At 27.5% G+C, this 15566-nt stretch overlaps 1 long non-coding RNA gene across 1 annotated transcript in view; it reads right to left on the bottom strand.

Annotated features, from left to right (window-relative positions):
• The window catches only part of LOC126470425 (uncharacterized), a 103746-nt gene extending 90022 nt beyond the window's left edge, over nt 1–13724 (bottom strand). The window contains exon 1 of the long non-coding RNA XR_007586182.1: nt 13619–13724. This is a non-coding gene — a long non-coding RNA (uncharacterized LOC126470425). The remainder of the gene's footprint in view (nt 1–13618) is intronic.
• Between the last annotated feature and the right edge of the window lie 1842 nt (nt 13725–15566).

Raw genomic sequence — 15566 nt, 5'->3', positions numbered from 1 at the left:
TTCCTAAATACGGAATTGCTGATAATAAATTAGTAATTACTGTCGCACCTCAGAATGATATTTGACCTCAAGGTAAAACGTATCCTATAAATGCAGTTGCTATAACTAAGAATAGGATTACTGTACCAATTATTCAGGTGTGTATGTATATGTAAGATCCATAGTAAATTCCTTGTCTGACATGTAAATAAATACCAATAAAAAATATAGAAGCTCCATTTGCATGTAAGGTTCGAATAATTCAGCCATTATTTACGTCTCAGCAGATGTGAAGTACACTACTAAATGCTATTTCAATATTTGATGTATAATGTATAGCTAAAAATAGTCCAGTTACAATTTGAATTACCAAACATAACCCTAGTAGGGACCCAAATTCCATCAAAATGAAATATTTGTTGGTGCAGGTAAATCAACTAAAGAGTTATTAATGATTTTAATTAAAGGATGTCTCAATCATAAGGGTTTATTCATTAGTAAATTATCTTATTTTACGAATAGGCCCCTGGTTAATGTTGGTGATTTTAACAACTGCTAATAGTGCTAAAAATAAATAAACTATTATTATTATTGTGATAATGAAGGTTGGTCTATTATATAGTTTTTCTAAAGATATTGTTATTTCTTGATAATTGATTGAATTATCAATATTTATAGTTTCAGTATTTTTGAAAAAGTCTATAAATATTGTTATATCTAAAATAATTAATGTTGATATGATAAATATTCATATTGTTAAGGTAATAATTATCGTATTTGATTTAGGTTGAAATATTTCGTTTGATGCAATTCTCGTAATATAAATAAATAGAACTAATATACCACCAAGAAACGTTAAAAATAAAATTTATGATAATCAATACCTTTCCATTATTGTTCCTGTTATTAGTCCAACTGAAAAAGTTTGTAGGATAATGAAAAGCATTATTGATATTGGGTGTCTTAATTTAATAAAATTAATAATTATTATGTTTGATAGCAATATAATTATTATTTTGATCATTTCAGGGGTTAGTTTATTAACAATATCGGTTTTGGGGACCGATGATGGAAAGCTTTTCCACCTCTGAAGTTTTAAAAGTGGGGGCTGGACTTATTTCAGGTTTACAAGACTGGCGTTTTTTTAAACTATTAAAACTAATGTTTATATTCTCTGTCTTTACTTCTTTATTGATTTATTTTGCTGGTGTTTATATTTTTTTCTTCTAAACGTAAGCATTTATTAATGGTTCTTTTGAGATTAGAATATATTGTTCTTTCTTTATTTATATTGGTTATTGTTTTTCTTATTGAGTTTGATTATGATTATTTTTTTCCTGTTATTTTTTTGGTTTTCTCTGTTTGTGAAGGTGCTTTAGGTCTTTCTATTTTAGTATCAATAATTCGTTCTCATGGGAATGATTTTTTTAATTCTTTTGGTTTATCTTTATGTTAAAGTATTTATTTAAAACTATTTTTTGATCCCTCTTTGTTTGGTCAATAATTGTTAATGGTTGGTTCATTCTTTAATGTTTCTGTCTAGTTTTGTTTTTATGATTTGTGTTTATTCATATGCAGATTTGAATATGATTACATATTACTTTGGTATTGATTATTTTTCTTTTAGTTTGATTCTGCTTAGTTTTTGAAATTGTTCCTTAATAATTTCTGCTAGAGGTTCAGTTTATTTAAGTTCTTATCATTCTAATTTTTTGTCTTTATAGTCTCAATTTTAATGATTATGCTTTATTGTTCGTTTGCTAGATTGAGTCTTCTTTCTTTTTATATCTTTTTTGAGGCTAGATTGGTTCCTACTTTACTTTTGATTTTGGGTTGAGGCTATCAACCTGAACGGTTGCAGGCTGGTGTTTACTTAATTTTTTATACTCTGATTGCTAGATTGCCTTTATTATTAGTGTTATTTAAGGTTTATGATTTTTCTAATACTTTATATTTTCCTTTATTGGTTGATTTTGGTTCTTATTATTTTATATTTTATGTGTTTATAATTCTTGCTTTTTTAGTTAAGATGCCGATATTTTTGGTTCGTTTGTGGCTTCCTAAGGCCCATGTTGAGGCCCCTATTTCAGGTAGAATGATCCTTGCTGGAGTTTTATGAAAGTTAGGTGGTTACAGTATTTTTCGTGTTATGAAAGTTATTTCTTATTTGGGTTTAAAGTTTATTATTTTTGATTGTCTTTAGGTTTATCTGGTGGGGTTATTGTTAGATTTATTTGTTTTCGTCAGGTTGATTTAAGGTCTTTAATTGCATATTCTTCTGTTGCTCATATAAGAATGGTTATTGGAGGATTGATAACTCGAATTGATGAGGTTGTATGGTTGGTCATGGTTTGTGTTCTTCCGGTTTATTTTGTTTATCTAATATTATTTATGAGCGTTTAGGTAGACGAAGATTATCAATTAACAAGGGTATAATTAATTTGATACCAAGAATGGCTTTATGATGATTCCTTTTGAGATCTTCTAATATAGCTGCTCCTCCTTCTTTAAATTTGGTAGGTGAAGTTAGATTATTAAATAGAATTATATCTTGATCTTCTTTTAGATTTTTTGCTTTCATTTTTTTGTCTTTTTTTAGAGCTGTTTATACTTTATATATGTATTCTTATTCTCAGCATGGTAATTATTATTCTGGTGTTTATACTTGTTCTCTTGGTTATTTTCGTGAATATCAACTTTTACTTTTACATTGATTGCCTTTAAATATTCTTTGTTTAAAGGGAGAGTATTTTTTTTGTTTAGGTTGCTTAAGTATTTTAATTAAAAATGTTGTTTTGTAGAATCAATGATATGCATTTTTCATCTTAGGCTGTTAATTAGTTTTCTATTTGTTCTTTGAGTTTTTTTCTTTATTTTTTTCTAGAACTATAATTTTTATTTTGGGTATTTATTATTTAATAATTGATTATAGAGTTTTTGTTGAATGAGAACTTTTTAATTTAATTGGTTCTATGGTTGTTATGACTTTAATTTTGGATTGAATGTCTCTTATTTTTATGTCTTTTGTTATGTATATTTTTTCTTTGGTTATTTATTATAGAGTGGATTATATGTCGGGAGAAAAAAATATAAATCGTTTCATTACTATTGTTGTAATATTTATTCTTTCTATAGGTTTTTTGTTTATCAGTCCTAATTTGATTAGTATTTTATTGGGATGGGATGGTTTAGGTTTAGTTTCTTATTGTTTACTTGTTTATTATCAAAATGTGAAATCTTATAGTGTGGGTATGTTAACTGCACTTTCTAATCGTATTGGTGATGTTGCTATTTTAATTTCTATTGCTTGAATATTGAATTTTGGTGGTTGAAATTATATTTATTATTATGATTTTATTTCTAATTCTTTTGAAATAAAGCTTATTACTATGTTAATTGTTTTAGCAGCTATAACTAAAAGAGCTCAAATTCCCGTTTCTTCTTGACTTCCTGCTGCTATGGGTGCCCCTACTCCTGTTTCTGCTTTGTTTCATTCTTCTACTCTTGTTACTGCTGGGGTTTATTTAGTAATTCGTTTCAGACCAATATTAGATACTTATAATTGTGGTTAATTCTTACTTTTAATTGGTTGTATAACTATGTTTATGGCTGGTTTGGGAGCAAATTATTTCTCTTTCTACTTTAAGACAACTTGGTTTAATAATAAGAATTTTGGCTATGGGTTATCCAAAACTTGCATTTTTTCATTTATTAGCTCATGCTTTATTTAAGGCTTTATTGTTTATGTGTGCAGGTTCAATAATTCATAATTTAAAGGATTTTCAGGATATTCGTTTTACAGGTTCAATTGTTAATTTTATGCCTTTAACTTCAGTTTGTTTTAATGTTTCTAGTTTGTCTTTGTGTGGTATACCATTTTTAGCAGGTTTTTAGTCAATGGATTTATTCTTGAAATGGTTTGTTTAAGATGAATTAATTGTTTGATTTTTTTCTTTATTTCTTTTCTACTGGTTTAACTGCTTCTTATTCTTTTCGTCTTTTTTATTATTCAATATCTGGTGATAATAATTTTTATTCTAGATTTTCTTTTGATGATAAGGGTTATTATATTTCTTTTGGTATAATTGGTTTATTGTTTGTTGCAGTTTTTGCTGATAGTCTTTTGTCTTGGTTAATTTTTCCTGTTCCTCATGTGATTGCCTTGCCTTAATATTTAAAGTTTTTAACTATTACTGTAGTTGTTTTGGGTGCTTATTTGGGTTATCTTATTTCTAATTTTGATTTTTCTCAAAATTTATTGTCTTTAAGTATACTTTCTTTTGTCAGATTTGCTGGTTCTATGTGGTTTATACCTTTTATTTCGACTAAGTTTATTAGATATTTTCGTTTAAAATTGGGTTATTGTTCATCTAAATCAATTGATTATGGTTGAGGTGAATTATTTGGTGGTCAAGGTTTGTATAGACTATTTATTTATTTAATTAGTTATATACAAGGTTGATATGATTCTAATTTTAAGATTTATCTTTTAACTTTTATTTTTTGAATATTTATTTTGGTGGTATTATTTTTCGTTTACTTAAATAGCTTATAATTAGAGCGTGACACTGAAGATGTTAAGGAAGTATTTTTACTTTTAGGTATTTATAAATATATATATATTATTTTTACAGTGAAAATGTAAGGTTTTATTTAAACTATATAAATTTTAGAAATGTTATCGGAGTTTAACCGCTAATATAAAAAGTTAGCAGCTTTCATATTGGCTTTACATTTCCTTAATTGGAACTTAATAGTTCAATTATATTATTAACAGTAATATGCATCTTTTTGGCTTCAATTAATAAGAATAAGGGTATTTTATTTACCAACCTTCCAGGTCGAAACGGACTGCAATACTTCGCTTCTTATAGTATTTAAGGTTGATTGATTATATCAATACTTTTTGAATGCAACCCAAATGTTATGTTTAACTACAACCCCTTATTCTGCTCATTGTAAGGCTCCTTGATTTCATTCATGGTATAGTCCACCTAATAATAATATTATAAAAAATATTGTTGATACTGTTCAGATTATAATGTCTGAAGTTTTAAAAATAATTACAATTGGGAGGATTAGTGTGATTTCTACATCAAAAATTAAGAAAATTACTGCACTTAAGAAGAATCGAAGTGAGAATGGTATTCGTGCTGATCTTTTTGGGTCAAATCCACACTCAAATGGTGATCTTTTTTCTCGGTCATTAATTAATTTTTTTGATAATGTTGTTGCAAGGATTATAACAATTATTGGAATAACAAATCTAATAAACATTCTTGTAGATAAAATTAGGATAGTTTTTCTTGATTTATATCAAGCTTTTTGATTGGAAGTCAAATATACTATTTATAGTAGATAAACAATTATCTACCTCATCAATAAATGGAAATGTATAAGAAAAATCATACTATGTCTACAAAGTGTCAGTATCATGCTGCTACTTCAAATCCAAATTGGCGTCTTGGTGAGAAATGGTTTATTAAATGTCGAAGTAGACATGTTGATAAGAAAATTGTTCCGATAATTACATGTAGACCATGGAATCCTGTTGCAACAAAGAATGTTGATCCATAAACTGCGTCTGCAATGGTGTAGGGTGCTTCTCAATATTCGTATGCTTGAAGTATAGTGAAGTATAGTCCTAGTAGTACTGTGAAGAATAGTCCTTGTAATGCTTGAGTATGATTAGATTCTATTAAACTAGGATGTGCTCATGTTACTGTTACTGCTGATGCTAAAAGAATAGCTGTATTAAGTAATGGAATTTGTATAGGATTAAAAGGTGGAATTTCTATTGGGGGTCATAATATCCCTAGTTCAATAGTGGGTGCAAGTCTTCTTCTAAAAATGCTAAGAAAAACGAAACAAAGAATAGTACTTCTGATGCAATAAATAAAATTATTCCTCATCGTAATCCAATTGATACAAATCCCGTATGTAGTCCTTGGTATGTTCCTTCTCATACTACATCTCGTCATCATTGGATTATAGTTATTAGGGTAAATCCAAATCCGATTATAAATAAGTTAATGTTAAATAGATGAAATCATTTTGCTAATCCTGATCCTAGAACGATTGCTCCAATTGCTCCTGTTAATGGTCAAGGTCTGTAATCTACTAAGTGGAATGGGTGGTTTGAGTGAGTTGTTAACATAAGTTTAGTATACTTCTCTAGATTATAACGTTCTTAATATTGAGAAAACATAGGCTTGAATTATTGCTACTGCTGATTCTAGAATTAACAGAAGTATTTGTTCAATAATTAATAGTGAAATTAAGTTTATTGCTATAGATGGTCCTGTATTTCCCAGTAATGTTAATAGTAAGTGTCCTGCTATTATATTTGCTGCTAGTCGTACTGCTAGTGTACCTGGTCGAATGACATTTCTAATTGTTTCAATTAATACTATAAATGATATTAATGCAGGTGGTGTTCCTTGGGGGACAAGGTGTGTAAATATGTGATTGGTATGATTAATTCATCCAAATAACATAAATCTTAATCATATAGGTCGAGCGATTGCAAATGTTAATGCTAAATGTCTTGTTCTAGTAAAGATGTAGGGGAATAATCCTATGAAATTATTAAATAGTATTATAATAAAGATTGAAATGAAGATGAATGTTGTTCCATTAAATGATTTTGGTCCTAGTAGTGTTTTAAATTCATTGTGTAAGGTTAAGTTTAGTTTATTTCAAATAATATTAATTCGTGATGGTGTAAGTCAAAATATTGATGGGATTAATAATAATCCTAAGAATGTTCTAGTTCAATTTAATGATACATTGAAGATATTAGTTGATGGATCAAATGTTCAAAATATGTTTGTTATCATTTTCAATTCAAGTTCTTTATATCAATTGTTCTTTTTTCTGCTCATTTAATAAGATTTGGTTTAAATGAGAAAAAGTTTATTTCATTAAATAAAATTAATGTAGTCGAAAATATAATAAATAGGGAGAATCATATGAGAGGGGATATTTGAGGGATTTGGATTAAATTTTTCCATCAGAAGTAGTCGTTAATTTACTATTTTTTGGTTTAAGAGACCATTACTTACTTTCAGTCATCTGATGTATTTCAAGGTGTACTAGTTATTTAGTTATTTTATATTGACACTCTAATTTTATATATTTTAACTAACTCCTTAGATTATCTTAGATAATCACTTGATAAATAAGTTTACTGAAGTTCTTTCAATTACAATTGGTATGAATCTGTGGTTTGCTCCACAAATTTCTGAGCATTGTCCAAAGAACAGTCCAGGTCGGTTTATTGTAAATGTTCCTTGGTTTAGTCGGCCCGGCGTTGCGTCAATTTTAACCCCTAGTGCAGGTGTTGCTCATGAGTGTAGAACGTCTGATGCTCTTGTTAATACTCGTACTTCCGTATTTATTGGTAGAATTGTTCGGTTATCTACATCTAGAAGTCGAAATCCGTCGTTTTCTAGGTCTTGTTCTGTTGTTATATAAGTGTCGAATCCCACATCTATAAAGTCAGAATATTCATATCTTCCGTATCATTGTCGTCCAATTGTTTTAATTGTGATTATTGCGTCTACTGAATCATCAAGTAAATATAGTAGTCGTAATGATGGGAGTGCAATAAAAATTTGTGTAATTGCTGGTTGTGCTGTTCAGATTGTTTCAATTAAATGTCCGTGAAGTATGTTTCGGTTTGTATAGGCAATGAATAATATGTAACTTAGGGCATAACCTACAATTACTGTAATTAATAATAATACGACCATAGTATGATCATGGAAGAATGATAGTTACTCCATTAATGGTGAAGCTCCATCTTGAAGGGATAAATTTGATCATGTTGCCATTAATGAATTTTTCTAATAAAAGGTCAAACCTTTATTTGTACAGCTTAAATCTACTGCACTAATCTGCCATATTAGAATCTAGAAATTAATGGTAGTTCTGAGTAACTGTGTTCTGCAGGTGGATTATTTTGTAGTCATTCTGTTGATCTTCTTATATTAGCTCTAAATATGATTGCCCAGTTTGTAACCATTCTTTCTCATATAATTACAATGAATATAATGATTCCTACAATAGAAATTGTAGACCCAAATCTTGATACTACAGTTCATGGTGTATATGCATCTGGATAGTCTGAATATCGTTGTGGTATTCCTGCTAGTCCTAGGAAGTGTTGAGGGAAGAATGTTAAGTTTACTCCAATAAATATAATTGTAAATTGGATTTTTAATCATGTATTATTTATAGTTAATCCTGTAATTAATGAGTATCATTGAATAACACCTCCTATGATTGCGAATACTGTTCCTATGGATAACACATTATGGAAGTGATCTACTACATAATATGTATAATGTAATACGATGTCAAGTGATGAATTTGCTAATACTAATCCTGTTAATCCACCAATTGTGAATAGAAAAATAAATCCTAAAGCTTATAATAGCGGTGGATTGAATTTGAGTTTAGTTCCATATAGTGTAGCTAATCATCTGAATACCTTAATTCCTGTAGGTACAGCAATAATTATTGTTGCTGATGTAAAGTGTGCTCGTGTGTCAACATCTATTCCTACTGTGAATATGTGATGTGCTCATACAATAAATCCTATTAGTCCAATTGATAATATAGCATAAATTATACCTAATGTTCCAAATGATTCAATTTTTCCTCTTTCTTGACATACAATGTGAGAAATAATTCCAAATCCTGGCAGAATTAAAATGTAAACTTCTGGGTGTCCAAAGAATCAGAATAGGTGTTGATATAGAATTTGGTCACCCCCTCCTCCAGGGTCAAAGAATGATGTATTTAAATTTCGATCTGTTAATAGTATAGTAATAGCCCCATCTAATACTGGAAGCGATAAAAGGAGGAGAAGGGCTGTAATAGCTACAGATCAGACAAATAAAGGTGTTTGATCTAGAGTTATACTTTCTGATCGTATATTAATTGCTGTTGTAATGAAGTTTACTACACCAAGAAAAGATGATACACCTGCTAAGTGAAGTGAAAAAATAGCTAGGTCTACAAATGCGATAGCTCCTGCAAGAGGAGGGTAAACTGTTCATCCTGTACCAGCACCGTTATCTACTATAGAAGATGTATGAAGAAGGGTTAGTGAAAGCGGTAGTAATCAAAAACTTATATTATTTATTCGTGGGAACGCTATATCTGGTGCACCAATTATTAATGGTACGAGTCAATTACCAAATCCACCAATTATAATAAGTATTACTATAAAAAAAATTATTACAAATGCGGGGGGTGTAATAATGACATTATAAATTTGGTCATCTCTAATTAGAGATCCTGGTTGACCAAGTTGAGCACGGATAAGTATTCTTATTGATGTTCCTACTATTCCTGCCCATACTCCAAATAAGAAGTATAAAGTACCAATATCCTTATGGTTTGTTGAGAATAATCATTTTTGCGGTAAGATGACTGAATTTAAGGTGGTAGACTGTAAATCTACTTATGAGATGTTTCTCTCTTACCATGCTTTAGGCCTTATATTCAATTATGATTCTAGACTGTAATTCTAGAGGTGCAAAATTTTACTAAGGCCTAAAAGATTATTCTTTTAATTATAACTTTGAAGGTTATTAGTTTGGTTAACTTAAGTCCTTAGTATAATGAGATTAAGGTTGATGTTGAGATTAATCCTATTGTCGAAATTATTACTGTTATAGGAAGAATAATTCTTGATTTTTGAGACTTTATTTTTATAGATCATGAATTTTCTGTGTATGACATAATTAGGTCTGAGAATCTAATACATATATAATAATAAAGTGTAATTGTAGTTAATACAACGATAATTGTCATAATAGTTGTTATGTTATTTTCTATCAATGATTGTATTACAATTCATATGGTAGAAATCCAAGGAATGGTGGTAAACCACCTAGGGACAAAAGATATAAAAATACTATGAATTTAATTTCATTTTTTATATTTCTGGCTGAATACATTTGGATTATAAAAATAGATTAATTTGCTTAAATAATAAGACCATAATTAATCCTAATAGTGAGTAAATAATAAAGTATAGTTCTCAAATGTTTTCTCTAACTGTTAGGGATCTGATTATTCACCCTAAATGTCTAATTGAGGAGTATGTTAGAAGTTGTCGTAGAGATGTTTGATTTAAACCAACTATTGCCCCAATAATAATTCTTAGAATGATAATTGTTCAAATGAAAGTTCTTAGTTGAATACAATAAGATAATACCATTAATCGGGCGATTTTTTGCCATGTTATTAGTGTTAAACAGTTATTTCATCTTGAAGCTCCTATTACTTCTGGAAATCAGAAATGAAAGGGTGCAGCCCGGATCTTTAATAATAATCAAGATCTAATTATTATTGATGGAGTAAATTCTGTTTCTCATCCTATTGGATACTTTATTTGAATCAGCAAAATTGAAATTAAAAGTATTGTCGATGCTATTGCTTGGACAATAAAATATTTAATTGATGATTCATTTATTATTATAATTTAATTTCTTGTTAGGAGCGGAATAAATGAAAGTAAGTTGATCTCAAGTCCTATTCAAACCCCAAATCAGGAGTTTGATGAAATGGACAGGATCGTTCCTATCATTAATGTTGATAGGAAGAGAAGTTTTGTAGAGTTGTAGGTCATTAAAAAGGAGAGGATTGATACCTCTATAAATGGGGTATGAACCCATTAGCTTGTTTAGCTTACCTCTTTACATTAAGGTGTATGATGCACGTTAGATTTTGATACTAAAGGAGGTAGTTTAATTCTGTCTTATGTAATTTTTAATGAAGGTATTTATCAAGGTAACCATTTAGTCAGGCACTTCATTTATATTTAATATAAAAATAAAAATTTTTTTTAATAATTTGTTTATGTATTATTTAGGTTATTTCTAATTAATTTATCTCAGTTAGGATAATTTGAATATATATTACATATAATAAATAATTTATATTAATATATTACATTTAATTAAATTTAAATACCTATAATGTTATTTTATAATTATTAAATGATCATTTTAATACATTTATTTACCTAGGATTATAGCTACTTATGTTTTTACCTTAAAATAGGTTATTATATTATAAATTATATAATTATATGTAAATTAATATTAAATATTATTTTAATTGGATATAATAAACATAATCAAAATAATTAAATATAATATTTTATGTATTTATAAATAGTTATATTAATTATAATAATATAATTTAATATTTTTTCTATAATTAGATTATTTAACTAATTATTATTTAAGTTAACTTAATATAAAGTTATTTTTACATTAATACCATATTACATTAGTTTACATAATTATATAAAATATCATTATTATATTATTTATTCTTTCTATTTTATTAGTGAAAAGAAAGATTAAATAAGAAAGAATATAATACATTTATTGGTATACAAGTTCCATATTAATCTTTATTTATATATAATAGAGAAGTTGTTGTTGTCATTCTAGGGTGCGTTTATTTTTTTTTTGGCATTTTTTGTTTTTTTTCTTTTTTTTCTTTAAATATTTGAATCTTTTATTTTTTCGTATTTTTTTAATTTTTAAATTTCTTATTTTGTTTCCAAAAGTTATATTCTTGCTTATTTATTCACTTTTTTTTTGTATTATATGTAAGTTTTCTTAAACTAAATGTTCTATTTTGTAGTAATTTGATTTAATTATCAAGGGATTTTGGAGTTAGCAATTGATTTAGTATCGGCATAATTCGTGCCAGCAGCCGCGGTTATACAATTGATACAAGTTAATATAATTGGTTAAAACAGTTGTTTATATTTTTAGGGTTAAAATATAAATATGTAATGTGAAATGTTAAAATTTATTGATAGCTCTTTTTATGAATCTGTGAAATTTGAACAATAAACTAGGATTAGATACCCTATTATTTTAAATGTTAATTATATTTATCAGGGTACTATTAGTTAAGGTCTTTAAACCCAAAGAATTTGGCGGTATCTCATTTCATGCAGAGGAACCTACCCCGTGATTGATAATACACGATTTACTCTACTTCATTTATTTGTTTGTATATCTCTGTGAGCAGAGAATCTTTTTAGAGTTATAATTCTCAAGATTTATAATTATAAAATATTTCAGGTCAAGGTGCAGCTTATAGTTAAGAGGAGGTGGGTTACAATAGATTTTTGTTTATAACGGATTTGATGGTGAAATACTATTAAGGAAGGTGGAGTTGATAGTAATTTAATTTATTTAATTAAACTGATATTGACTCAAAGGTGTGTACACATCGCCCATCGCTCTCATTATTGATTATTCTATTTTATTATTTTAATTTAGCTTCAATTTAGATGAGATAAGTCGTAACATAGTAGATGTACTGGAAATTGTATCTAGGAAGAGTTTCAAGATTAAACTTATTACTAAAGTGTTTCATTTACACTGAAAATTTTTCTGTGCAAATCAGTATATCTTGATTATTTATTTTATTATATTGATTTTTTGTTTAATTAATTATTTAATAATAATAATTTTGTCGAATTTTGTCTTAGTATATTTTGTAGAATTGATTTTTTAGATTATAGTTTATTGGTAATGTAATTGTTTTATGAAATATTATTTTAAATTTTTACAAGTAGATTTTATTTATTGTACCTTTTGTATCAGGGTTTATCAAAATTTTAGTATTACTTTACTTGTCTCGATTGTGGTTGATTTATAAATAAATTGTAGTTAATGTATCATAATTATTATTAAATTATTTATAGAAATGAGATGTTAATCGTTTCCCACGATATCTAGTTTCTTAGGAAAAAATTTAATTTTTTGATGTTAATTGTTATTATTTAATTTTTTAGATATAAATATAAACTTATTTATTCTTTAAGGGATAAGCTTTGAAGTTAATAACCTATAATTAGTTTTATAAAATATAATAGTAAGCTTTAAACCAGCTATCTCTAAGATTACGTTTTAGTTCATTATTTTAATTTTTGTTTTTATAATTATTTTAGGTTTTTTATTAAGGTTATAAATTTAGTTTTAAAATTTTTGTAATAATGATTGAATTAGTATATTTATTTGTATATAATTTTTACATTGTGAATTTATTATAAGGAACTAGGCAAAATTGATTTCCACCTGTTTATCAAAAAGATGTCCTCTTGAAAATACTTTGAGGTCTGGCCTGCTCACTGCGCAGATTTTTAAAGAGCCACGGTATTTTGACTGAGCAAAGGTAGCATAATCATTAGTCTCTTAATTAGTGGCTGGAATGAATGGCTTGATGAGAAATCAACTGTCTCTTAATAAATTTTTGAATTTAACTTTTGAGTCAAAAGGCTTAAATTTTTCTTTAGGACGAGAAGACCCTATAGAGCTTCACACTTTATTTTTATATAGTTTTTTGTTTGTCTTCCTGTATTTAATGATGATGTTATGTTGGGGTGACAAGAAGAATAAATAAACTCTTCATTATTATATCATTTATTATGTTTGTTGTTTTGATCCATAATTTACGATCATAAGATTAAGTTACCTTAGCGATAACAGCGTAATTGTTTTTGAGAGCTCATATCGAAAAAGCAGATTGCGACCTCGATGTTGGATTAAGAGAAATTTTGGATGCAGTAGCCCAGTAATTAGGTCTGTTCGACCTTTAAATTCTTACATGATCTGAGTTCAGACCGGCGTGAGCCAGGTCGGTTTCTATCCTAAGATTATTAATTCATATTAGTACGATAGGACCATATGGTTGTAATATTTTTTATTTTATTGATTAATACTAATTAAATTACTATTTTGACAGATTAATGTGTTGAATTTAGAATTCATTTATGTAGATTTTTTCTACAAATAGTATTGATACTTTATGATTTATTTATGTTTATTTTGAATTTTCTTTTATTAGTTATTTGTGTTTTAATTAGTGTTGCTTTTTTAACTTTATTAGAGCATAAGGTATTAGGTTACATTCAAATTCGAAAGGGTCCAAATAAGGTAGGTTTTGTTGGAATTCCTCAACCCTTCAGAGATGCTATCAAGTTAATTTGTAAGCAGCAACCAATTCCCATTATATCTAATTATTTACTTTATTACTTTTCACCTGTTTTTAATTTAATAATTTCCTTGGCTGTTTGAGTGATTTTCCCTTACTTAACTTTATTAAGGATTTTTGTTTTTTTTATGTTGTACTAGATTAGGTGTTTATTCTGTTATAATTGCTTGTTGGTCTTCTAATTCAAATTATTCTTTACTAGGTTCTCTTCGTTCTGTTGCTCAAACAATTTCATATGAAGTTAGTTTGGCTTTAATTTTATTATCTTTAATTATTTTAATTGGTAGTTTTAACATATTTGATTTTATAAATTATCAGCATTATTGTTGATTTATTATTATTTCTTTTCCTTTAGCTTTAGCTTGTTTTGCTTCTTGTTTAGCTGAGACTAACCGTACTCCTTTTGACTTTGCCGAAGGTGAATCTGAGTTAGTTTCAGGTTCTAATATTGAATATGGTGCAGGTGGTTTTACTTTAATTTTTTTAGCTGAGTATACTAGAATTGTTTTTATATGAATATTATTAGCTTTAATTTTTTTAGGTGGTGACTTTTATTCTTTGATATTTTTTATTAAGCTTGCTGTTATGTCCTGTGGTTTTATTTGAGTTCGTGGGACATTACCACGTTTTCGTTATGATAAGTTAATGTACTTAGCTTGAAAATGTTTTTTACCATTATCTTTAAATTTTTTTATTTTCTTTGTTGGTTTAAAGATTTTATTTATTTCTTTTATTTAGTGAAACTTTTTAAGAAAAGTTAATAGAAGAGTTAAAGTTCTAGTTTTATGTTTTCAAAACATATGCTTTTCCTAAGCTAATTAACTTATTATTCCTTAATTAGTTTCTCTCATGCGTTTGCAACATGTACATTAATTACGTAGTATGTAAAGTAGATAATAGTTAAGATTTGTCCTGTTATAATGTAAGGTTCTTCAACAGGTCGTTTTCCAATTCATGTTAATAAGCATACAACAACTACTATAATTCAGAATAAAATCTGATTGATAGGATATAATTGAATACCTCGGAATGGTGTTTTATTATAAAATGGTAAAATTATGAAGATTCTAATTGATAAGAATAATGCAATAACACCTCCTAGTTTATTAGGGATTGAACGTAAAATTGCGTATGCAAATAAGAAATATCATTCTGGTTGAATATTGACAAGGGTTACAAATGGGTTGGCAGATACAAAATTATCTGGATCTCCCAGGAGGTAAGGATTAATCAAGCACATAGTAATTAATAATGATGTTATTAATACAAACGTAATAGAGTCCTTGAAAGTAAAGTATGAGTTAATTGGGATTTTTTCAATATCTACATTTAGGCCTAAGGGGTTATTAGACCCTGTTTGGTGGAGGAAGAATAAATGAATTGCTGCCATTGCAGCAATAATAAACGGTAGTACAAAATGGAATGTAAAGAATCGATTTAATGTTGCATTATCAACAGCAAACCCTCCTCATACACATTGAACTAAATCTGTTCCTAAATACGGAAATGCTGATAATAAATTAGTAATTACTGTCGCACCTCAGAAT

Source organism: Schistocerca serialis, chromosome 3 (assembly GCF_023864345.2).
Source record: "Schistocerca serialis cubense isolate TAMUIC-IGC-003099 chromosome 3, iqSchSeri2.2, whole genome shotgun sequence".
NCBI classification, from domain to species: domain Eukaryota; kingdom Metazoa; phylum Arthropoda; class Insecta; order Orthoptera; family Acrididae; genus Schistocerca; species Schistocerca serialis.
The sequence above is the reverse complement of the archived record's forward strand: the minus strand, read 5'-3'. Positions and strand labels throughout refer to the sequence as shown.